We start from the raw sequence: 25685 nt of genomic DNA, 5'->3' as shown, positions 1-25685 counted from the left end.
ACCTGCCTCGGGGGAACTAAGAAAGCTTAGCAGGACCTCAGCAAGAAAGCATCTTGTTTAACTTTTAGAGTTCTCAGTGAGACCAGAGCCCTGGGAAGAAATGGAGAGGGGAACGGGGTTGCCCACATCCTTTGCACCCCTTTTGCATCAAGAGTCAGGCCCGTGGTCCTCAGCAAACTAATGCAGGGACTGAAAACCAAATACTGCGTGTTCTCAATGATAAGTAGGAGCTAAATGATGAGAACACGTGGACGCATAGAAGGGAACACCACCCACTGGGGCCTGTCGGAGGGTGGAGGGTGGGAGCGGGGAGGGATCAGGAAACAGAACTCATGGATACTGGGCTTAATACCTGAGTAATGAAATAGTCTGTACAACAAACCCTCGTGACACACGTTTACCTGTGTAGCAAACCTGCACATGTACCCCTGAACTTAAAAGTTTTAAAAAACCCATTCTTTTAAAAAGTCAGTGAAAAATTAAAAAAAAAAAAAAAAAAAAAGTCAGGCCTATTGAACTTCAAACTTCTTATCAGCCAGAGGGGGTGTAAAACCCAGTGCCTCATGGAAGGAACGCCTCAAACATAAGAAGGTGGAAAATCCTCCCTCCCAGCTCCAGCAAGGTGAAGGCTCAGGTGAAAAAGAGCTTCTGCCCTGGTCAGGACCCTGGAGTCACGGGAGGAGGTGGATTAAGGAGGAGGCTGAGAGCGAAAGTGTTAAGAGGCAACCCCATCCAGTGCAAGATGGAGGAGAACCCACGTGCACAGTGGAGCAGCCCCAGCCTGGGCGGTGCCCCAAGCCCTGTGGGCCCGTGTGGCCTGGTATGTCCAAGCTTGCTGGAGGGGGTTAAATGGTGGTCCCCAAAATGATATATCTAAGCCCTAATGCCCAGAACCTGTGAATGTGACCTTATTTGGAAAAAGAATCTGGCCAGGCACGGTGGTTCATGCCTGTGATCCCAGCATTTTGAGAGGCTGAGACCGGTGGATCATCTGAGGTGAAGAGTTCGAGATCAGGGCCGGGCGCGGTGGCTCAAGCCTGTAATCCCAGCACTTTGGGAGGCCGAGACGGGCGGATCACGAGGTCAGGAGATCGAGACCATCCTGGCTAACACGGTGAAACCCCGTCTCTACTTAAAAAATACGAAAAACTAGCCGGGCTAGGTGGCGGGCGCCTGTAGTCCCAGCTACTCGGGAGGCTGAGGCAGGAGAATGGTGTAAACCTGGGAGGCGGAGCTTGCAGTGAGCTGAGATCCGGCCACTGCACTCCAGCCTGGGCGACAGAGCGAGACTCCGTCTCAAAAAAAAAAAAAAAAAGAGTTCGAGATCCGCCTGGCCAACATGGTGAAACCCCATCTCTACTAAAAATACAAAAGTTAGCTGGCCTTGATGGTGCACACATGTAATCCCAGCTACTCGGGAGGCTGAGGCACAAGAATCACTTGAACCCAGGAGGTGGAAGTTGCAGTGACCTGAGATCACACCACTGCACTCCAGCCTGGGTGATGGAGTGAGACTTCATCTCAAAAAATATAAATATAAATATAAATATAAATAAATAAATAAATAAATAAATAAATAAATAAATAAAGAGGCTGGGTGCGATGGCTCACGCCTATAATCCCAGCACTTTGGGAGGTTGAGGCGAGTGGACCACAAGGTCAAGAGATCGAGATCATACTGGCCAACATGGCCAGTATGTACTACATACTAAAAATACAAAAATCAGCTGGGTGTGGTGGCGCACGCCTGTAGTCCCAGCTATTCGGGAGGCTGAGGCAGGAGAATCACTGGAACCTGGGAGGCAGAGGTTACAGTGAGCCAAGATCGTGCCACTGCACCCCAGCCTGGCGACAGAGCGAGACTCTGTCTCAAAAAAAAAAAGAAAGAAAGAAAAAGAAAAAGTATCTGCTGTAATCAGCAGAAGGTCTTGAGATGAGGCCATCTGGGATGACCATGTGTGCCCTAAGTGCAACCATGAATGGCCTTAAGAGAAGAAGGCTACGCAAGGACAGAGGCAGCGATGGGAGTGATGCGGCCACAAGCCAAGGAACGCCTGGGGCTCCTAGAAGCTGGAGGAGGCAGGAAGGATCTTCCCTCTCTCAGCTCTGCAGATGCTTTGGTTTCAGACCTCTGGCCTCCAGAACTGGGAGAGAACACATCTCTGTTATTGGCCACCCAGTTTGCAGCACTTTTTTTTAGGGCAGCCCCAGGAAATTAATCACGGCTCCAGTCATGTAAAAAGATCAGTGGGTGGGCTCCCCGTTTGCCTCCCTGCAAAACCATGAAGACCCTAAACTTCCTTCCCACTCACCTAGGGGGAGAGAAGAGGAATGAGGGAAAGAGAGATGGCCCTGAGTGGCTCCGAGTACACATGGGTGGACTAGTTGCTGCAGAAACTACTGCAAATGAACAGAGATGATATAGAGAGGCTGAGGCTGGGCACGGTGGCTCACGCTTGTAATCAGCACTTTGGGAGGCAGAGGCGGGCGGATCACTTGAGGTCAGGAGTTTGAAACCAGCCTGGCCAACATGGTGAAACCCCATCTCTACTAAAAATACAAAAATTAGCCAGGCATGGTGGTGCAGGCCTGTAATCCCAGTACTTTGGGAGTCTGAGGCAGGCAGATCGCTTGACATCAGGGGTTTGAGACCACCCTGACCAACATGGTGAAACCCCGCCTCTACTAAAAATACAAAAATTAGCCGGCCATGGTGGCGCAGACCTGTAATCCCAGCTACTGGGGAGGCTGAGGCAGGAGAATCACTTGAGCCCCAGAGGCGGAGGTTGCAGTGAGCTGAGATTGCGCCACTGCACTCCAGCCTGGGCAACAGAGCGAGACTCCAACTCAAAAAAAAAAACAAGAAGAAAAGAAACCGAGAGATGCCCTATTGTCAAAGTTAAGTACTACCCCACCCCTCAACTGTCCTGTTAGGGAAAATAAGGAAGTTGCATTTTCAGATACCCAAGTGGGGCCCACTGAGATTAAAAATGCAAGAACTTGTTCACGGGATGCTAAGGATGATTGGGCTTCCTGTCCATCACCTGGGCCTGGCCAGCGCTTCTGCAGGCACTTCGAGCTCCCCGATGGTGGCGGTGATGCCGTGGGCGCTCGGGGACAGCGGGAATGCAGTGACGCCCCACAGAGGCTCTTGCACGGGTCGTCCCGGGCCATGCACAGCCTGGAACTGGCCGCTATCCAATTTTGCATCTGGGAAGTGTTCATCGATTCCTAGAAAAATAATCAGGTCGAACACAGGCCATTTCCGGTAAAGAGGCTCTCAGGAAGCACCTTCAGGCCAGATGACTCAGGACTGTGCGGAGCGTGTGTGGTCTGGGAGCCGGCTGCCTGCTGGGCCCGGGTGCTCTGCAGGGAAACAGTCGGCTGCTTGCGGGGTCATTCATGGCCGTTCCCCTTGGAAGGGCGGCACAGGAGCCCAGTTCTGCACCCCGCCGAAGCCCTGTCACAGACACAGCTCTTCATGGATCTGTCTGGTTTCCCATGGCTGCGGTAACAAGTGACCACAAGGTTGGCAGCTGGGAACAGCATAAGTATCCCATCTTATGGGTTATGGGTTCTGGAAGTCAGAAGTCTGAGAACAGCCTCACTGGGCTAAAGTCAAGGTGTGGGCGGGGCTGGTTCCTCCTGGAACCTCCATGGGAGAATTGTCTCCTTGTCTTTTCCAGCTTCTAGAGGCTGCGTGTACTCTTGGACTCATGTGGCCCCTTCATCCATCCTCAGAGTGCATCACTCCAAACTCAGCTTCCATCATCACAGCAGCTTCTCTGATGCTGACCATCCGGCCTCCCTCTTACAAGGGATGCTTGTGATTCCATGGGGCCCGTAGGAGAATTCAGGCTGCTCTTCCCATGTTACCACCCTTAGCAGAATCACATCTGCAGAGGCCCTGTTAGAATGAGTGCTGGGTCGAATAGCATTTCCCAAAAATCCATGTCCACCTGGGACCTCAGAATGGGACCTTATTTGGAACTAGGGTCTCTGCAGATGTAATCACATTTAAGATGATGTCACACTCAACTAGGATGGGCCCTAATCTAGTGCCTGATGTCTTCATAAGAAGAGGAAAGTTTGGACACAGATGCATCGGGAAGGTGGCCATGTGAAGAGGAAGTCGGAGATTGGAATGGCCACAGACGGGGACATCAGGCATTGCTGGCCACCAGAAGCTGAGACAGGTGCAGATGGATCCCCCTAGGGCCTTCGGGAAGAGCATGGCCCCTTCGACACGTTGATCTTGGACTCCTGGCCTCCAGGACTGTGGGAGAATGGATTTGCATTGTTCGAAGCCCCCTGTTTCTGGTACTTAGTTACAGCAGCCCTAGGAGCCAAATGCACCGTGTAAGGGCACATTGGCAAGCTCCAGGAGTCAGGAACAGGCCTAGATGGGGTGCCATTATTCAGCCCTCCACAGACCCTTAGCAGGGCAGAGAAATGGGCCAAGCCCCCTGCCAAGGAAGAGCTGGAGAGTGGAGAGAGCACCTGGAAGGGGGTCACAGTGGCGTGGCTCTGCAGAATGAGGCCTGTCACAGGGCAGGCGCTCAAGCCCTTGTGGATAAGTGGATGCACAGGTGCAGGCGCGTGAGTTGAGGCTGTCCCATGCCAAGGTGGCCTCTGCTGCCAGGCGGGCCATGAGACCTTTTTTTTTTTAGACAGGGTCTTGCTCTGTTACCCAGGCTGGAGTGCAGTGGTGTGATCTCAGCTCACTGCAGTCTCGGCCTCCTGGGCTCAAGTGATTCTCCCACCTCACCTCAGCTTCCCAAGTAGCTGGGACTACAGGCATGTACCACCATGCCCAGCTAATTTTTTATTTTTTGTAGAGATGAAGGTCTTGCTAGGTTGCTCAGGCTGGTTTTGAACTCCTGGCCTCAAGTTATCCTCTTGCTTTGGCCTCCCAAAGTGCTGGGATTATTGGCGTGCGCCACTGCACCCGGCCTGAGACCTTTTCTTTCTGTCTTTCTTCTTCTTTTTTTTTTAATTGAGGCGGAGGTTCTCTCTTATTGCCCAGGCTGGAGAGGTTCTCTCTTGTTGCTCAGGTTCTCTCTTGTTGCCCAGTGCAGTGGTGCAATCTCGGGTCACTGCAACCTCCACTTCCCAGATTCTCCTGCCTCAGCCTCCAAAGTAGCTGGAATACCAATCATGTGCCACCACACCCAGCTAATTTTTTGCATTTTTAGTAGCAACAGGTTTTTGCCATGTTGGCCAGGTGGGTCTCAAACTCCTGACCTCAATTGATCTGCCCGTTTCAGCCTCCCAAAGTGCTGGGATTACAGGCGTGAGCCACCGCACCTGGCCTGAGACCATTTTTTTTTTTTTTTTTTTTTTTTTGGAGACGGAGTCTCGCTCTGTCGCCCAGGCTGGAGTGCAGTGGCCAGATCTCAGCTCACTGCAAGCTCCGCCTCCTGGGTTCACGCCATTCTCCTGCCTCAGCCTCCCCAGTCGCTGGGACTACAGGCGCCTGCCACCTCGCCCGGGTAGAGACGGGGTTTCACCATGTTAGCCAGGATGGTCTCAATCTCCTGACCTCGTGATCCACCCGTCTCAGCCTCCCAAAGTGCTGGGATTACAGGCTTGAGCCACCGCGCCCGGCCGAGACCATTATTTTTAAAGTGTGCATAGACCCCAACTGGGCGAGCTAATGGAACCACCTCAATATTCCAGAGCAAGACATAGAAGGGAGCTGAGGGAGGGAATGGCCCTGGGACACTGGGATCCCAAATCCCTGGTCCTCTTGACGTCTGCCTTCAGCACACCTGCCTCCTCATGTGGGCCACCCTGGCCTCTGACTGTTTCAGACACTTACTTCTTTCCTGTTCCTAGAGCACTGGATGGCCACACCCTCCCACAGAGACAAACCTTTCCACCGCTCCAGCCCCGCCCCAGGCTCCACCCCCACCCCAGGCTCCAGCCCTGCGCTCCACCCAGAGGGGATGCTGGGAGGGATAGCCCCTCCTCCGTGGGCCAGCCCTTAGCTCTGCTGGGGGCAGGTGCTGTGTGTCCTCCCTCCCCTAAGTGGACACATCCCTGGGGTTTTCATCTGTCTCAATTCCTGCACCACCCCAAGTACCAAGTGCCAGCTCATGGTGGAGGTCACCGGAGGGCGGAGGCTGGGTGCCATGCCCCGTTATTGTCTATCCTGGCAATAAAAATCATATTTTTGTTAGTATCGGTGATAATTAATCTTTAGTTAAACCTTAGTAATGATATTTACTATGTGCGCAAGCATTTGCCTGTTTTATTTTAACTCGTTGCACTGGGTTGGATGTCGGCCACCCAGAATTCACGTCCACTTGGACCCTCAGAAAATGGTTTTGGAAATAGGGTCCTTGTAGACATATTTAGTTAAGGTGAAGTCACATTGGATTAGGGTGGCCCTAATGACTGATGTGTCTATAAGAGAAGACACAGGCCAGGCATGGTGGCTCAAGCCTGTAATCCCAGCACTTTGGGAGGCCGAGGCGGGCGGATTGCCTGAGGTCAGGAGTTTGAGACCAGCCTGACTAACATGGAGAAACCCTATCTATACTAAAAATACAAAATTACCAGGGTGTGGTGGTGCATGCCTGTAATCCCAGCTACTCAGGAGGCTGAGGCAGGAGAAAATTGCTTGAACCCAGGAGGTGGAGGTTGCTGTGAGCTGAGATCGTGCCATTGCACTCCAGCCTGGGCAATAAGAGCGAGACTCCATCTCAAATAAAAAAAAAAAAGAGAGGACACAGACACACACGGAGGAGAAAAATGCAGTGACCCGGGGGCAGAGACTGGAGTGGTGCAGCCAGAAGCCAGGGACCTCCAGGGATCTCCAGGGACCTGCAGGAAACTCTACGGATCTCCAGGGACCTCCAGGGATCTCCAGGGAACTCCAGGGGTCTCCAGGGTACTCCAGGGGTCTGCAGTCGCCACCGAAGCTGGCAGAAGCAGGGAGGACCTTCCTCTAGAGCCTTCAGAGGGAGCACAGCCCTGCCAGCATCTTGACGTCACTTCTGGCCTTCGGAACTAGGAGCGAATACATTTCTGCTGGTTTAATTCACCCGGTTGGGGATGATTCATTATGGCAGTCCTGAGAAAGGAATCCTGTCATTTACCTGCTTATCAAGCTTTGACCAGAAACTCTACTTATTTGAATTTTTTTTCTGGGGTGGGGGTGATTGGTGAAACCCATGGCAGGGTGATAGTGGTCATAGTGTTTATACAGACCACAGTGTTGATGACTCAGAGAGCAAAGATGGAAGGGAGATTACTAACAACGAGAACTTCCAATAGTGAGCCCACCTGGCACACAGTGTTAGGAACGGGTCTTATTATCATTCCCATTTTACAGATACAACACTGAGGTGCAGAGATGCCAAGGCACGTCTCCAAGGTCTCAAGCCAGGAAGTGTTGGAGCTGGGGTTCACGCCCAACAGGGGACCTGGGGACCCAGCATGGGTACTGCCGTGTCCTCACCAGGAGCTTGGCGGGAGAAGTTTCCATTCTGTCCCGGCCTGGTGCGCAGGGATCTGGGCTCACACAGTGGACCCAGTACACACCCTGAAGCCAGGGACACCATCTACAGGACCTGCAGCATCCAGAGGCCTGCCTTCTTCCTGGCCTGACAGGTTTAGAATCTTCTGGAAACCACACCCTGGATGTGAAGCCCAGGGCCCCGTCTCCTCTGGAGAAGCCTCCTGATTGTCCTCCAGGGGAGAAAGTGGTCACAGCCGCAGCATTTGCCAAAGGAGCCGCCCAGGGGCTGTTTTTCTGAGGAATTTCCACTCTCAGGCCATCACCCTGGTTCTCTGACTCCTAAGCTTGGATGATGAAGAAATGAGAGGGGCAGGAACTCGGGGGATGTTGGGAACCCAGGTGTGCTTCAGATATGAGCTTGGGCTGTCCAGGGGTAGTGGTTACAACACGGCCTGAGCAAAAAGTCTCTGACGATAATCACGCAGTGGCGCCCCCAGCTTCTCGTAGAGATGCAATCATCGTTCCGTTCTGTGGTTTTCCCCCAAGGTTGAAGAGGTGCCAGACGGAGGATTCAAAGGAAAGAAAGCCAAGACGCAATAACAAAAAAGAAACTCCCTTGTTCTAACGTTACGTCCGTTTTCACTTTTCTTTTCCGCTCTGTTGCCCAGGCTGGAGTGCAGTGGATCACGGCTCACTGCAGCCTCGACCTCCCAGGCTCAAGCAATCCTCTCACCTCAGCCTTCCGAGTAGCTGGGAAGTCTGAAAGGAATGCTGTAGTTTACCTGGGAACAGGTGCATGTCACCACATCCAGCTAATTTATTTTGTGTAGAGATGGGGTCTTGCTGTGTTGCCCGGGCTGTTCTTCAACTCCTGGCCTCAAGTGATTCTCCTGCCTCAGCCTCCCAAAGTGCTGGGATTCCAGGTGTGAGCCACCATGCCTGGCCTATTTTCACTTTTAAACTAAAGGTGTATCAGGTTTAGCCACTGTGGGTAACAAACACCATTCCCCTTCTCCCTCACCTAAATGGGGATAGAAATATATCTTTCCTTTATGTAGAAGAAGTCTGACCTAGGCAGTGGGACTGGTGTAGAAACCTATAGTGTCAGGGATTCAAGACCCACCATTTGTACCTTCTGTTCCCAAAGCACCTCATGGTCCACCGTGGCTGCTTTGCTCCAGTCATCATACCCTCATTCCAGGCAGGAAGGAGGAAGGAGAACATGAAGGACACACCTCCTCCTCCCTTTAAAGAGGTGTCCTAGAAGTCATACACAACTGTCCCACTCACCTCTCTTTGGCTAAAACTTACTTGTATGGACAGGAGAAGCTGCAAGGCAGGCAGGGGAGTATCATCTTTAGTTGAGTGACAGTGCACACATTTAGAAGTCAGGAATCTTCCTGTTATTAAGGAAGAAAGCAGATAAGATATTGGGAGGTCACTTGAGCCCTCTGTGCCGCTGATGGGGACTTTTGTGGTAGAAGGGACCTGGCACTGAGATGGAGACTTGGGGAAGCTGGCGTTAGAGTCCCAGGGCAGCCACCAGCTGCCACCTGGGTGTTGATGATTTGGCAGCCTCGTCACTTTTTATAGATCTTTCCTTGGCTTCAGAGGAAGGATTCACGAGCATTCCAGGATAATTTTTTATACTGTTAAAACCATAAAAGCTTTTCCATCCTAAGCCTTGTGGCTAAAGCCTCCATGAATATTCCAGTACTTTCTAACCAAAGAATTCAAGAGGACACCTCCCTCTGACCACCTCATTGCCTGAGCAGATGTCCATCTCTAGCAGAAAGCTCACAGTTGGAACTCAGGACATGAGCGCTGGGAGAGAAAGGCCTGCACCTGGCCTATAAGTAATGAATGACCACATGACCAAATGGTGAAAAGGTCGGGGTTTGGAGCCTGCTGGGTTCACTCCCTCGGTGACTCTTGCTGTGCCATCCTTGGCACTTGTTTGATGCGTTGGAACCCCGGTTTTCTCCTCAACTAAATGGGGATCCTGCAGACCCCACCTCATAGCATTGACGTGAGGATGGGATGTAGGATTCCTATAAAGCTTCCATAGGTGATGAACCTGGCATTCCCAGTTCCCTCCCGTGTGTTACTCAGGCAGTGAGCAGCACACGGATAGTGTAGGCTGTCCTGGTGTCCCCGAGACAGCCTCAGCAGGCCAGGGTCTCTGCCACTCCCTGAGCTGCACACCAAATGAAGCCTCTCTGGGTGAAGCCATTCTCCGGGCAGCCTGGGGCTTGCCAGGTGCCCACAGAGGAAGCATGCTGTTCTGGGGATGGGGATGTCATGCTCTTTGATGCCAGGAGCTCTTCCTCCAAGCCACCCTCCCCACAGATCCCCCAGGATCTGTCCAAAATGGAAGTCTCACCTTTCTGGGGCTCTTCATTCTCTGTTCCCCGTGGGTTGGAGTCTAAATTCCTTTGCAGGCTTCACTCTAGTAAAGATTCAAGTCTAAAATGCTTTGTAGGCATCTACCTCTCCAGCCTTGCCTCCGTCCTGGGATTCTCACACGCGCGCTTTCCTGCCTCCAATCTGCACACACCATCCTCTGCCCGGAGAGCCCTGAGCCTGTCTCCTGTGCATCCTTCTAGATTCATCTGTCTTGTCCATCTCTCTGCCAAGACCCCTTCCTTGGGGGAGCTGCTCCTCCCTCACTCGGATTATGTGACCCTGGCAGGGAGCATGTCACCCAGGCCAGCCAGTCACAAGGTCCCATCCCCTGGCCATGGCCATGGCCATGTGCTTGTTCCAATGGCTGGATATCTCAAGTTGGGCTCCCTCCCAAACAGATTCTGAGACAGGATGTGAGTGCAAGTAGTTTACTTGAGAGATGATCCCAGGAAATACCAGGGGAGAGTGGGGATGTGAGCTGGGAAAGGCAGCCAATCAAGGGTGGGCTATGGAGTCAGCTGCCAGTGTGGGCCCCTGGAGCTCAATCCCACAGGGGACTCTGGGAGCCATGGTGGAGCACACCTCAGGGTCCCCCAGAGAGGTGAGGGAGCTGGGGCACAAGTGCCCCCATGCCTGTGAAATCATTGGTTGAGGCTGCTGCTGAGTGGCGTGACCCACGTTGCTTCCAGCCTGCCACAGGTTCCCATGCGCAGAAAAAGCGCTCATACCGAGGAACACGTGTACTGGCAGTGGGAACTCAGGGTTCATCTGCCAGAGAGGTTATGTGACCCGAGCCAGCCAATCAGTGCCTTTCCCTGGGATTTTGTTTCTGGATTTGCAGCAAAGTTGGGTGTTGCCAGCCCTGCTGGTCACAGAGCTGGAGAGATTGAGTTGATAGCTGCCAGGGGCCATCCTCTCTGCCTCCCAGAGTAACAGGAGGGAATATGGCCATGGCTAGGTAGAACCAGGAGGAAAGGGTTGCTGAGAAGAGGGCAGGAGACAATGGCTGTTGTGTTTGAGGTCCTGGGCTGAGGCGTGCCTGAAGCCCGTCCCTCCCCCTGGATCCTTCTGTGACTGCATTTAGTCCAGAGAACAGTGTCTGCCGGTCACCCAGAGTCCCTCCATCAAAATCTCTGTCTCATATGTGCCTTACTCATCTCTTTTCCCTTGAAATGCCTGCTCCAAAGAAAGTCCTCCATTGAAGGTCATCAAAAAGAAGAATAAAATTGGCCAGGCGCGGTGGCTGAAGCCTGTAATCCCAGCACTTTGGGAGGCCGAGACGGGCGGATCACGAGGTCAGGAGATCGAGACCATCCTGGCTAACACAGTGAAACCCCGTCTCTACTAAAAAAAAATGCAAAAAATTAGCCGGGCGAGGTGGCGGGCGCCTGTAGTCCCAGCTACTTTGGAGGCTGAGGCAGGAGAATGGCGTGAACCTGGGAGGCGGAGCTTGCAGTGAGCTGAGATCGGGCCACTGCACTCCAGCCTGGGAGACAGAGTGAGACTCCGTCTCAACAAAAAAAAAAAAAAAAAAAAAAAAAAAAAAAGAAGAAGAAAAAAATGAACTTGCATTTCACAGCCCTCATCATTAATTTATTTTTAAAAATCTATTTACATTTTCTGTCTGTATTACTTCTTGTGGGGTAACCCGAGTTGGATAAATTTGTTGTCAGCTGTTGGATGACGAATTTCCTTTAATTTGCCCTAAATTACTTAAACAGTAAGGGGGTGCCCATCATATTCTGGAATTTGGTGTTCACTTTTCCTACATGACTCATAGTTTTTATATAGTTAAATAATACTGACCAGGTGTGGTGGCTCATGCCTGTAATCCCAGCACTTTTGGAGGCCGAAGTGGGAAGATAGCTTGAGCCCAGGAGGTTGAGGCTGCAGTGAGCCATGATCAAGCCACTGTATTCTGCTTGGGTGACAGAGGGAGACCCTGTCTCAAATAGTAATGAATAATAATAATACCACAGCTCAGCCTTTGGCTTCCCCACCTCTCCTTGTAAAAAGTCCTCTCCTCTATTGCTGCATAGACTTCCTTGGTTCCTTCCTATTTCTCTCCCACATTTGTCAGTGAGTTACCGAGCATGCAGCAGACGCTCCACACATATTCACTGGCTACACGGATGAATGCATGACAGCCTATGAGAACAGCAGTGTTTCTAAGTACCTCTTCGCAAACGTTGGGGTCCTTAACTTAGTTTGGGTTCCCAGAATCTAACCTGGAGCTGAGGATTTGAGGGCAGGTAGTTTATCTGAGAGGTGCAATAAACATAGGAAAGAGATGGATAAATGATCCAGGGAAGGGAAGAGAGCTGATACAGTGTAGGTTATTAAGCCAGCTACCACATGGCCAACTGGAAAATCCCTCTGGGAAACTCCAGGAAACAGCTCTGAATCATCCCAGCCAAGGACGAGAAATCTGGGGTATTTATATCCCCAGCCCCATTTGCTGTTATTAGCCATTGTCCCAGGGGATATTAAATCCTAGGCACTCATGGGCCACCATGCTCATGCGCTGTGTGGGTTCTCATAGCCCAGGGGCCGCCCTCCAGCAAAGACACAGGTGTGCCTATTGGAAGTCAGGTCGGTCTTAACAGAGATGGCTGGGGTCTGTGAGGACATGGGTGGAATGGGGACAGTCGGCTTCAGTCCTAGATGTAGATTATCCCAAGGCTGTTGTCCCACTAAATTTGGGGCTTTTTTCTGGCTGTGTCTACAGACACTGCACAGACTCTTTGCTGTGATCAACCCCCCAGCTCACGGCACTATTCCATCATGCTTGTGCAGCCTAATAACATCCCTTGGTGTCACTCGGTTGAACTGCAGGTGGACATCTGCTCCCAACAGACAATCTGATTCTCTCTGTAGGAAGTTGAAGTGGGAGATGGTGAGGCACAGCCTGAGCTGGGCCCTGGGACAGAGGAGATGCAGCCCCCCAAGCAGATGGGATGGCCATGTCCACAGGGAACAGGCGAGGCCTGGCTGCCCAGGGAGAAGGGAGCCATGTCCAGAGAAGGAGGAAATAGATGGAAAGTACTGCCAGAGGGCCTGATGCTTTTCCAGGACTCACTCTAGTTGTCTGAGAGTCTTGCCTTGAGTTCCCAAATAACCCAGTAACCTCCTAAGCAGTCCGCTTCTCTGCTTCAGCTGACTTGAGTGGATTTCTGTTACTTGCAACTGCAGTTGATCAAGACCTCGCCGCCGGAGCTCCCCACTGGTAGGGTCTCCACTGCCCCCAAAGAGTGGCCTGCCAGTGTAAGATGTCCAAGTCTTCTGGAAAAGCCTTAGAACAATGGCACCACATCACACATTTCCCATCACAAAATGGCACCCCTGTGTCTCCTTGCCTCAAATTGTTAATGGGTTTTGTTTTGTTTTGTTTTTCCTTTGAGACAGGGTCTGGCTTTGTTGCCCAGGCTGGAGTGCAGAGTGCAGTGGTGCAATCAGGGCTTACTGCAGCCTTGACCTCCTGAGCTCAAGCAGTCCTCCCACCTCAGCCTCCTGAGTAGCTGGGACTACAGGCACACGCCACCATGCCTGGCTACTTTTTGTATTTTTTGTAGAGATGGGGTTTCACCATGCTGCCCAGGCTCGTTAGTGGTCTTTGATGCCAAATTGAGTGCTGGTGACATTCTGTGGCCACTGAATGGGTGTGGCAGGAACAAAGGAAAAGCTGGGACTCTCTGGCCTTTGCCCTTGATGTCCAGTTCATAGAGCCTCCAATAAAAATAAATGGTGAATAAAAAATAGGTGTGAGGACCGGAGCCCTACAGCAATCACATCGAGAGGAAAGAAAACCTTGATCTTTACATCACATAATTAAACATTTACGACTGCTGGCCCCACCCACTGTTCTGCAGACATGCATGCGGTCCTTCCGTCAGCCCATCTTGGTCCCAAGAGAGAGTGGGCAGAGGGCTGGGCTCTCCAGGGTGGCCCCACCAGGCTTTCCTGTTCGTTTTTCCAGGTTGGGCTTCATTGTGACCAGAAGGATGACTTTTTTCCTTTGTCTCAAATTGTCCATGACTTAACTCCCTGCCTGGGTAGCAAATAGGAGGCTTTGCTGGGATGTCCAAGGGTGACCAGTCACTTCCCAGGGGGCACTTGGGACGGGACTGGCCATCTTGCTCCTTTCCTTGGTACAACTTGGTGCTCTCCCATCCGGGACTTCCCAGGGGTCCCCCTTGCCTATGAAACATCTTTTTTGTTTTTCAAATTCAAATGTTATTTTTTGGAAATTAGATTCTGAGATTGCAACATGATGGAAAGGTTGATCACCACTAAACTCCTCTCTCTCTCTTTGCTTTGCTGGCTCTAATAATAACGATATTAACTAACACTTTCTGTGTGTCAGGCCATATATTACTTCCCATCTATTAACCATTTGTGCCCCGAGAGAGAGACAGAGATGCCATTATTACCACATTCATTTCGCAGATGGGGCATGGAACACAGAAACATTAAGTGACTTGCTCAAGGCCAACAACTTGGAAGCAGAGGAGCTGGGATTTTAATTGAGCCTGATGCTGGATGATGGCACAAACCAGCAAGCTAAGGACTCAATCTGCCCCGTGGGTGATCCAGCCCGGGCAGCAATCGTAGCTTGCAGAGCAGAAGTCTCTGGTTGCAGCTCTGCCAATGGTGTCCTTGGAGCGTCTGGGCTGGGATAGGTCTCCCCAGAGCCACCCTGGGCCAGTGACAAGCCTACAGGGTTGCCATACAAAGGATCTGTAAGGAGATGAGGGTTGGATTAGCAAAGTGGCAAACATTTCACTGTTGACAACTACCCATCCACATGCTGGGCCTATCAAAAGGCTGATTCTGTGTAGCTTTCCTTCGCCTTTGCTGGAGTGGGGATGGAGTGGGGACCCAGTTTATTCCATTCCCCTGCACCCAAGGTTTCATGGTCACAGGCAATGGCAGCCGAGTGGGTGAGAGTGTGAATTCAAATCCCAGCTCTTCTATTCAGAAGCTGGGTGGCCTCAGGGAAGTGACTTACACTGTCTGTGCTCAGTTCCCTCATTGGAAAAATGAGGCTAATAACAGTCAGGGTTGTTGGGGGTGGCAGGATTTCGAAGTATAACGCTTTGGGGTCAGGTACTCAGAAGCATCTGTTTTGTTGTTGTTTTTTGTTTGTTTTGTTTTGTTTTGAGATAGGGTCTTGCTCTGTCACCCAGGCTGGAATCCAGTGGCTCGATTTCAGCTCACTACAACCTCCACCTCCCAGGCTCAGGCAATCCTTCCATCTCAGCCTCCCGAGTAGCTGGAACCACAGGCACATGCCACCATGCTGGCTAATTTTCGTAGCAACTGGATTTCATCATGTTGCCCAGGCTGGTCCTGAGCTCAAGCCACCTGCCTTGGCCTCCCAAAGTGCTGGGATTGCAGGCCTGAGCCATCGTGCCGGGTCCCCAAAGGCATCTGCTAACGCAGATCTCTTCTCCCCTTGGGTTTGTCCTTTGTCAGTCTGAGGACAGTTGTTCTGGAACAGTCTTATTCACCACTGAGCCCTCCAGTGCTTGAAACAGAGCCCAGAACATAGTAGGTGCTTAATTATTGGATGACTGCATGCCAATTGAGTGCATCTGAAGAATGATGCTTCAAAGACTGAGAAAAGTAAAACAAAAAGAGGAAAAAAAGATAACAGAAAACATCTGCATTATTATTACCCTTTTGAGAGGGAGTTTCGTTCTTATCTCCCAGGCTAGAGTGCAGTGGTACAATCTCAGTTCACTGCAACTTCTGCCTCTCAGGTTCAAGCAGTTCTCCTGCCTCAGCCTCCCAAGTAGCTGGGATTACAGGCGTGCACCTCCATGCCTGGCTAATTTTTGTGTTTTTAGTAGAGACAGTTTCACCATGTTGGCCAGGCTGGTTTCGAACCCCTGACCTCAGGTGATCTGCCCGCCTCAAACTCGCAAAGCGTTGGGATTGCAGGCGTGAGCCACCGCGCCCGGCCAATCTACATTATTCTGTATCTGCATTTGAGCCGCGCCAAAATCTTAGGCAGGGTTTCCGCGTTTGAGTCCACATCACGCAGGCAGCCTTCCCTAGTCCTTGTTCCACCCATTCCCCATCCTTGTTTTTCCCACGTCCCCTGGCTCCTGGGGGCCCCAGACTCTGAGATCCCAGAGGTGTCTTGTTTGTGCCAGCTGCACAGCACAGGGCCCGGCACAGAGCGACCCGATGGGTATTTGGGGAATGAGTTAACACTGAAGGAGCTAATTCCTGTGTCTTGGTGCGGAGATGAGCAATGCGGACAGGCCTCCTCCTGCCCTTGGGCCCCAGTAGCTCACCGCACAGTGCCTGCATACCCGTCCACATTCGGTGACTGAGGGGGGAGCACGGGGGAGTCCCTTAGCTCTTAAAGAACGTGGATTTACCTGTTTCAAAGGTGATTTCGTCTGGCTCGAAATTGATTTACCTTTATACCTGCACAGGTTAAGAATGCTAAATGCCTTAGGGCAAAAGAGGTATGAACATGCTGCACTGCTCCTAGCTCCGGCACTTCGGGCACGCTCTTCTCCAAGCCTCAGCTACTGGATCTGTGAAATGGGATGATTTCCACCTCCCTGGATTCCTGGGAACGCGTCCTGGGGTCATTGAAGGTAAAGTGCGGAGCCTGGACCCCTGCGCTAGCGCCACCATCCGGTAACAAGTCTCCCTTTCTTCGTCTGCAAATTGGGAAGAGTGTGCCTAAGTTTTCTAAGCAGGTGTAGAGGGTGGGAGTCAACTCAGTAACTGTGTACTCTGCACCGCGCCACAGTTCACAGCGCCCAGCCCTTGCGGATTTCATTTGCTAAAATCCTAAGAGGTCGCCTCATTATTCCTATTTTCCAGTTGAGCTGCAGAGAGTTGGGGTTGGTAAATTTGCAAGCCCCTTGTGGAAAGCGCTTGGCACCGCGCCAGGCGCATAGTAAGCGCTCAATGAAAACTATACTTGTGCGGCCAGTGGCGAGGAAGCTGAGCGTCTCCTTGTCCCTAGCTGGCCCTGGAGGCCAGCGGCCCCGCCTTCTTCGCCCACCCGGCGCCCGCGCCTCAGCCCCCCCCCCCCCCGCCTCAGCCCCCCCCCGCCTCAGCCCCCCCCCCCCGCCTCAGCCCCCCCCCCCGCCTCCTTCAGCCAGCTGAGCCTGCGGGGCGGGGCCGGGGGCGGGGCCGGTGCTGATCGGTCCTACCAGCGCCGCCAGCCACCTGGGGGCGTGGCCTCCGTGCTCCTGGCAGCCTACAAGAGGCGGTGCGCTGAGCCCCGGCACCCACTCGCATCCCAGGGCGTCTCCAGCCGCCCCCTTTGAGCTGTCTGCTTGCTGTGCCCGCTGTGCCTGCTGTGCCTGCGCTGTCGCCGCTGCTACCGCTGCTCGACGCGGGAGACGCCAGCGAGCTGGTGATTGGAACCCTGCGGAGGTAAGTGTGACTTCCATGCCTCTCCCTTTTGCAAACGGTTACCCTCCCCAGAAGCTGGAATAACTAGAATAGATGCCACCTCGCAGGGCTGACTGTGTGAGGGCACCACACTGAGTGCTCTGCTTGCATCGCCGAACATAGCTTTGCGACAGGCCCTTTTGCAGATGGAGAAACTGAGGCTCAGCGAAGACAACTCATTTGCCCAGGACCTCGCAGCCAGGACTCCAAAGAGCCGGGCTTCAACGCGATCTGAGTGCAGAATGCTGCTACTTGGGGGCTGTTTACTCTCTTGCCTTCCTTGTGGAGCGCTAGCATTTGTTGCATTCCTGTGTTCGTAGTGGGTATCAATAACTGGGAAGCTGATGGCATGGATGTGGCAGGCATTAGAATGTGTCCTACTCATGTCTGGAGGAACAGGGTGATCTAGTGGCATATGCATTCAGCTGCCGTTTGCTGCCACGCCCCTCTATGATTTCATTTGCAAGGTAGACTTCTTCCCATATTTCAGATGAAGATGCTGAGGGTCAGAGAGGTGAAGTAAGTTGTCCAGGCAGAGCCAGGGCTGGAACCCAGCTCTGTCTGTCTCCAGAGCTTCAAATGGATGTGTAGAGACTTGGGGCCATGTCAGGGTTCTGCAGTTTGGGGGAACACGTTTCTGGGTTTCTTTAGCCAGAGCAGGCACCTGCATAACTCCTGCGTGGGGAGAGTTACCGTGGAAGCTGAGGGCTCACTCTGGAGTGTGGGGGACATCAGTCGTCCCATGTGGACAGAGCCAGGGTTAGTCTCTCATGTGCTGCAGACCCAGAGCCTCCCTTGCTAAGGCTGAGCTGGTGGACAAGCCAGGGAGGACTTCGCTGATGCCTGCTCCTCAACTGGAATTGGGCGTCTCTCAGCCAAAATGTGAGTTGCTGCCCTGGCTGAGAGAAGCAGCCGGGAACCCGTGCAAATGCCTGGCTTGCCTTGCAGCTGAGAGTGGGGTTGTGAGTTTCCCCTTTGGGCCTTTGGACCCCTTGTCCCGGTAGAATGGGGTGTGCCTGCTTTCCCCATCCAGGGTCTGGAGTCTGACAGTGAAGACAGCCTGCAGAACAGGACCGGGGTGTGGCCCTTTCCAGTAGACTGAGGCCATGAGCTGTGACTGTTGGCTGTCCCAGGACTCCTTGGGTTATATGCACCTGATTTTCTGCTTCTGCCCGGATCTGGCTGTTTCCACTCAGGAAAAGGAGCGGGTGTGGGACTGTGTTGCCCGTGTGGCAGGCACGCAGTCTGTACCACGCACTTTACTTGTATTAGCATCGCTGCAACACTCCTGGGCAGTAGATCTCTCGATGCCCACTTCACAGCTGAGGAAACTGAGGCTCAGCAAGGTGAAGTGCTTGCCTAAGATCCCGCAGCTAGTATGGAAAGCTATCACCCCCAGGTGGGTCCTATCTGCACTCTTGACCCTGCTTTCTTTAAGACACTTCTCTGCCCACTGCCAACTCCACCTGTGAACCTGACCTTCACACAGGTGATGTTTTGTCTTAGAGGGACTCCAGGTAAAACCACTGGACAATGTACCCAGGGAGGAGAAACCAAGAGGGTGATTTTGATTTTTACAGTCTCTCAAGATGTAAGAGTAGGAATAGTAATAATGCCATTTGTAATAATACAAGCAGCTGACATTTACATGATGCTTAGTACAGACCAGACATGCCCAGGGTTTCCGTGGAGGAGCTCACTGCCTGCTCTATGAGCTGGGCACTTTTTACAAGGAGTAAGTCGAGGCTCGGAATTATTAAGGTGTGTGCCCAACATGACACAGCCAGGGCGGGGTAGAGCTGCTGTCCAGCTGGGCCCTGTGCCAGATTCTGGGGGAAGGTGCCCATCTAATGACCAGCCACATGACTGTCACGGCAGAGCTTGCTACTAGTTGGGGCTTTTTGTGCCATGTGGCAGTTTTTCTTAACGTTGGCAGGGATCTGGGTCCCTGGTCCTGGCTGGGGTGAGGCTGGAAGGGGATCAACTGCCCCTGGGCTTGGACTCAACACTGCTGACAAGTACTGAGAGCCCTGTCCCAGGACCCAGATCAGTGCTGGCTCTCAGAGTCCTGTCTCCAGCCTGGAGAGGAGAGTTGGCTGGACTTGGAAGGCTGAGCTAGGGAAGAAGACTGTGAGTCCCTTAAAACCTCTGTACTTCATCCCTCAAAAGACCCCAAGTTAAGTGTGTGGCCCTTTGTAGGTTGCATTTCCAAGTTTTTGGAGGCAGGACCCTCTGACGTCTTTGGAGGTCAGAAAGTTTTTGGAGGCAGGGCACTGACCTCTTTGGCCTGTGGGAACTGGAACTTTTCTTTCCTCTGTCACCAGCATCATTTGCTGTGTGTGGGAGGTGCCTGCATGTCTGCCTGCGCCTGACTCTGGAGGCTTTTTCTTTCTTTCTTTTCTTTTTTCTTTTTTTTGCAAACGCGCTGGTTTTTGATCAGTCCCAGATGTGCAAACCCAAGATCTCTCAAAGGGGCCCATGGCTTGTCAAGAAAGGAAAATTCAATCTGGGCATAATTTATTTCACTTCGTCTTCAGTTCATTGAGTGGAACAGATGCTCAGACCTTCCTGGGACGGGGACCCAGAGAACCTTGTAAAGTCTTAAATAGAGCAGGCTGAGTTCTGGGACAGGCAAGGGACAGTCCGATCTGGGTGGTGGTTAATAGGATGGGCCATGTTCTGTTTTTCTTTTTCCTGAAAAAATGTTTTGTGGTAAAAATACACATAAACATAAAATTTACCATTTAACCCATTTTGAAGTGTACAATTCAGTGGCATTTAGTACCTTTGCAGTATTGTGCAGCCACCATCACTAATTCCAGGACGCTTTCTCATCCCATAAGGAAACCCCCTACCCATCAGGCATAATTCGCCATGCTCCTCCCCTCAGCCACTAATCTCCTTTCTGTCTGTATGAACTTGCTTATTCTGGACATTCCATGTAAATGGAATCACACAATGTGTGGCTTTTTGTGTCTGGCTCCTCTCACTCAGCATCATGTTTTCAAGGTTCATCCATGTTGTTATGTGTCTGGACCTTCATTCCTTTTTATGGCTGAGTAATATTCCATTGTATTAATAGACCACGTTTTGTTTATCCACTCTTCCACTCAAGGAAATCTGGGCTGTATCCACCTTTGGCTTTTACGAAGGCTTCTGCTGTGAACATTTGCATACAAGGTTTTGTGTGGGTGTATGTTTTCACATCTCTTGAGTGTTTGCCTTGGAAGAATTGCTGGGTCGTCTGGTAACTTTATGTTTAACTTATTGAGGAGACGGTGGCCTCTTTTTTGACTCTCTTCTTGAAGTATCAACTCAGGCCATGTCTTTCCAGAATGTGTTGCTGGCCTTCTCCATGGGTGCAGGGAAGCCCTGGCAGTTGGCATTGGTGGGCAGTGTTGGCATGCCACCTGGGTCACAGCAGCAGCCGGCAGGGCATCCTGAGACATCACCCTGCCTTCTACCCCAGGCTGTGCAATGACGGATACTCTTGGACAAAGACCCCTCTTGCAAGGCTGCGAGGACATCATGGTCCAGCCGAGGGAGATTTGTCTTTGATTGTCTTGAGTGGTGCGTCAGCTTAGACAAAAACCACAGAGTCAGAGGGGAAAAAAAAAAAAAAAACGTCCTGATGAGGATTGTGCAATTTCCGGACCATCATTTTTAAAAAAATTATAAATTATGAAATCCCACATTTTCAATCCCAATTTCTGGAACGTGTTTTATTTTGAGCACAGAATGACAACATCCCAGGAAAAAAAGTCATGCTCCCATTTTGCTTGTAATCAAGGGAGCTGGAACTGACCCTACCCCCAATTTTTTTGAATAGGGAAAAGACTCAGCTGGACCCCTGTAAGGATTGGGAGCTGGCATCTTCTGAGTCTGACTTGAAAAGAGTCTGATAACTCCTAGAGGAAACAGGCAGGGTTTTGCGAGCCGGGGAAGATGATAGTGGGTGGGTGGGGAGTTGGCGAGGGTGTGCCAGGCAGAGGCACCGTGTGTGTGCAAAGGCCTGGAGGTGGAGAAGGGCCTGGGACTTTTGGAGAATGGCAGAATGTTTGGTGTGCCTGCAGTCTACGAGTCAGGCTCAGGGTGGCAAAGGTCTGCCCTGCAGGTGTTGTGATGAGCTGTACCGCTTAGTGGGCACCATCAAGATGAACAGAAAGTAACACGGTGGCATTGCACTTGAGAACAGCTCACTCTAGAATGAACTGTGTCCCCCAAAGTGTGCAGAGCCCATACCTAGTGGTCCCCAAGGAGGAGAACTGAGAGGTACTTTAGAGAAGTGCTTCTCAGAGTGGGGGCCTGCAACCAGGCGCCATGGCTCACGCCTGTAACCTTAACACTTTGGGAGTTTAAGGCGGGTGGATTGCCTGAGCCCAGGAGTTCGAGTCCAGCTTGTACAACATAGTGAGATGCTGTCTCTACAAAAAATTTAAAAATTAGCTGGTGTCTTCTCAATGTGTCTTGTCCTCTCCATGTTTCCAAAATAAAGGAAGAAAGGCCGAGCGCAGTGGTACACACCTGTAATCCCAGCACTTTGGGAGGCCAAGGGGGGCAGATCACTTGAGGTCGGGAGTTCGAGACCAGCCTGGCCAACATGGCAAAACCTTGTTTCTACTGGAAATACAAAAATTAGCTAGGCCTGGTGGTGCACACCTGTAATCCAGCTACTTGGGAGACTGAGGGAGGAGAACCGCTTGAGCCTGGGAGGCAGAGGTTGCAGTGAGCTGAGATCATGACACTGTACTCCAGCCTGGGTGACAGAGCAAGACTCTATCTCAAATAAATAAATAAACAAATAAATATAAATAAATACATAAAATAAAAGAAGAAAAAAAAATGAGCCAGGCGTGGTAGTGCACACCTGTAATTCCAGCTTCTTGGGAGGTCGGAGACTTGAGACCAGGAGGTTGAGGCTACAGGTGAGCAGTGTTCACGCCGCTGCACTGCAGCCTGAACAACAGAGTGAGATCCTGTTTCAAAAAAAAAGTCGGTTCCTGGCCTGGCAGCACATGGGGACTCACAGAAATGCAGGTTCTCAGGCTCCCCCGCAGACCTGGATCAGAAACTCTGGGGTGGGGCTGGCAGTCTGCTGTAACAAAGCCTCCAGCCCTTTCTGATGCAGCCTCAATTGTGGGAACTGCTGCCCTAGAAAGCTAAAGAAGGCTTGCCCTGGGGCCCTGGCACAAATGTGGGGCATGGAGAGCTGGTTACTGGGGTCAACGCTGAGCTATGTGGACGGTTCTGATCATAGGGCCTGATGTGACCAGAAAGAAGTCACGAGTGACCTGAGAGCTGAAAGACCACCTCCCTCCAGAATCGGGGAGACCCCTTGAGAACAAGCTGTTGGCATATTTGGAAGGCTTTCTTCCAGAACACTCAGCCCTTTGGCACTCTGTGCTGAGGCTGTGACTCCCCGATGCTCCGGGGCCTGAGCCAGTGTCCTGAGGATGCCGGCACCTTCCTCAGAGCACGTTTCATGCCCGTGTGTGCCTGGGAAGAGCCAGCTACGCACATGTATTTATAACCCCTGAAGGGGTGAACTGTTTCCTCAAGGGCATTGAAGACACCTCTATGATGTGTGTTCATCTTCCCTGCCGTCCCTCTCCTGCCCCAGGCCTGCTCCCCCACCCAGCCAGTCCGTTCTCCCCAGGAGGGAAGACCCTGTTTATTCCCTGGGACCTGCGAGGCTGGGGCTGCCCTGGGACTGAGAAGGTATTTTCAGCTGGGTCTTGGCACTGCAGGACAAAGTACTCTGTCAGACTTGAGACGAACTGGGCCCTGTCTGGGAGAGTCGTGTGCGGGTCCAAGGGGGAGGCCCTACCGCCAGCTGGACTTTATCTGGGACCTGACACATCGCAGTTCACTTTGAAGGCTGCTGAGCCAGGGCCCCAGGCCTGTTTCAGCTCTGAGACTCCTGAGGGAAAGGCCCCGGGATTTTCTCTTGAATAATGGTGTGCTCTCCTTGGACCACTCCCGCCCTCTTAATCCAGTCTTCAAACAGAGGTCAGAGCAACAGCAAATTTTTTTTTTTTTTTTTTTTTTTTAATTTCTTGTTGATGCTTAACATACCAGGGAAGAGAGCACAGCCATCCCTGTGCTGGCAGAGAGATTTTCACAAAGCGCCGTAGCCCCCGTCACAGCAGAGCCTGGCTGGCTCCCAGAAGCCCCTCAGGCCCCTCTCACGGTCCCGCACCCCCCAAGGGTAGTCATTTCCGGACTTCTAAGGGCACAGGCTGGGTTTGCCTGGCTTGGACTTGACCTAAATGAAGCCATGCATGTTGAATCACTGGAGTCTGGCCCCTTTTGTTTGTTGAGCACCGTGTCTGCGGGGTTTGTCCGTGATGTTGTGTGTTGCAAGGCTTTCAAGACACAAATCAGACCCTGTCACCGCCTGACTTCCTTCCTTCGAGGGCCTTCTTTGCATTTAGAGCAAAACGAAGAGTCTTTGCTGTGGCCTTCAAGGCCCCTCACCGTGACCTGGCCCTGGCCGCCTCCTGACCCCATTCCTCCCCAGCCTCACGGGCTTTTCGCCTGTCCTCAGTCACGCCTCGACTGTGACCCCCTCTGAGCCTTTGTCCTTGCATTTCCTACTGCCTGCAGCACCCTTTCTTTTTTCTTTATTTCTTTCTTTTTTATTTTTCTTTTTTCTGAGACGGAGTCTCTCTCTGTTGCCCAGGCTGGAGTGCAGTGGTGTGATCTCGGCTCGTTGCAACCTTCACCTCCCGGGTTCAAGCGATTCTCCTGCCTCAGCCTCCCAAGTAGCTGGGACTACAGGCATGTGCCACCACGCCCAGCTAATTTTTGTATTTTTAGTAGAGACAGGGTTTCACCATGTTGGCCAGGCTGGTCTCAAACTCCTGACCTCAGGTGATCTGCCCGTTTCGGCCTCCCACAGTGCTGGGATTACAGGCGTGCACCACCGCACGGGGCCTACAGTGCCCCTTCTTTAAGAGCTCAGCAGGACCTTGCCGTCTACCCCAGCCAGAGTGGTTCTGCCCCCTCCTCTACCCATCTTCGCCAGCCGTTTCCCCGGGCTGTCCTGCTCACACCTTCTGTATTTACCTCTCTGCTGCCACGTTTACTCTCTGTCTCCTCCCAGTCCCGAGGGCAGATTCTGTCTTACTCACTTGCAGATCCCAAGGACTCCTGGGATTTTCACCTGCAGAGCACTGTGGAGGTTCCGCAGCCGGCTCTCCACTCACCTTTGCGGATGCCACCTGTCAGTGAATCACGCTTCTCAGGCAGGGAGACTGGCCCAGGCTGCCAGGCTCGGAGCCCAGTGCAGAGATGATCTGGGGCCCTGAATTTACTCAGGAGGAGAAGGGAAAGAAACATCATTAAACACCATGAATTTCCTGGGATTCTGTCACTGGACCTTTATAAACATGATCCTGGGTAATCATGGTACCCTCTCTCCCCTAGCCATGGAGGAAACTCAGGGCCTCATGCATGAGTGAGGAATTGGAGGCTTGGGGAAGTTGAGGCATGCCCAGCTCCATGTGGTGGAGGCGGAATTCAAACCCAGAGCTGCCCATTCTTCTCTATGCCTTTCTGCATTGCCTTCTGGGAGTCCAAAATTCCTTTCCCTTCGGAGACGGAGGGCTCCTGCTGTTTATCTTTTAAAGCTTTGCTGGGAACATTGTTTCCAGGGAAACATCTACACATCTTCAAGAAGGGAGAAAGGTGCCCCAGGAGTTATGTCCTAGGGTTTTAAAGAATGTATTAATTTATTACCTGGTCCCTGGTCCCTTAAAAGTGGCTTTTCTTGTATATCACCTTGGCTTGCATCGAATGCACCTGCTTTTCAGTTCTTTCTTTTTTCTTTTTTTTTTGCACATAGTAGAATAAATGAGAGTTTGTTGAATGACTATTTTGTTTTTGTCCAGAATTTTGTATATTCTTAGCATAGCATGTAAAAAATGAAAAGCATTGTATAGATTTTTTGCTCAATTAAGCATACAGACATATTGTCTCAGAAATCCCATAAGAATATATATTTTGTTAATTGGCTGGATGTGGTGGTGTGCGCCTGTAGTCCCAGCTACTCGGGAGGCTAAGGCAAGAGAATCGCTTAAGCCCAGGAGGTGGAGGTTGCAGTGAGCTGAGACCGTACCACTGCACTCCAGCCTGGGGACAGAACAAGACTCCGTCTCAAAAAAATCAAAAAACAAAAGGAGTATATCTTTTGTTGAGGGGAGAGGAGGAGAGGTGCCTTGTGGGGCTGGTGTCGCCTTTAAGCTGAGTGGACTGCTGGCTGTCCTGGGGAGGTGGGGAATTCAGTGTGGTGCAGCAGCAGCTAGGAGAGGAGCTGGAGCTGGGCTGTGGCCTCCCTTGGGTCGGGCCTTAATCCTGCCAAGAAGGGTTTAAGGAAAACTGCCAGGCT

At 51.9% G+C, this 25685-nt stretch overlaps 1 protein-coding gene across 1 annotated transcript in view; it reads left to right on the top strand.

Moving 5' to 3' along the window:
* Positions 1–17078: 17078 nt before the first annotated feature.
* Positions 17079–25685, top strand: part of CRISPLD2 (cysteine rich secretory protein LCCL domain containing 2) — a 92810-nt gene continuing 84203 nt past the window's right edge. The window contains exon 1 of the mRNA XM_010355623.2: positions 17079–17278. The gene's annotated coding sequence lies outside the window, so the exon portion shown is untranslated. The remainder of the gene's footprint in view (positions 17279–25685) is intronic.

This window comes from Rhinopithecus roxellana, chromosome 20 (genome assembly GCF_007565055.1).
Source record: "Rhinopithecus roxellana isolate Shanxi Qingling chromosome 20, ASM756505v1, whole genome shotgun sequence".
NCBI classification, from domain to species: domain Eukaryota; kingdom Metazoa; phylum Chordata; class Mammalia; order Primates; family Cercopithecidae; genus Rhinopithecus; species Rhinopithecus roxellana.
Note: the sequence above shows the minus strand (reverse complement) of the source record. Positions and strands in the feature narration are given on the sequence as shown.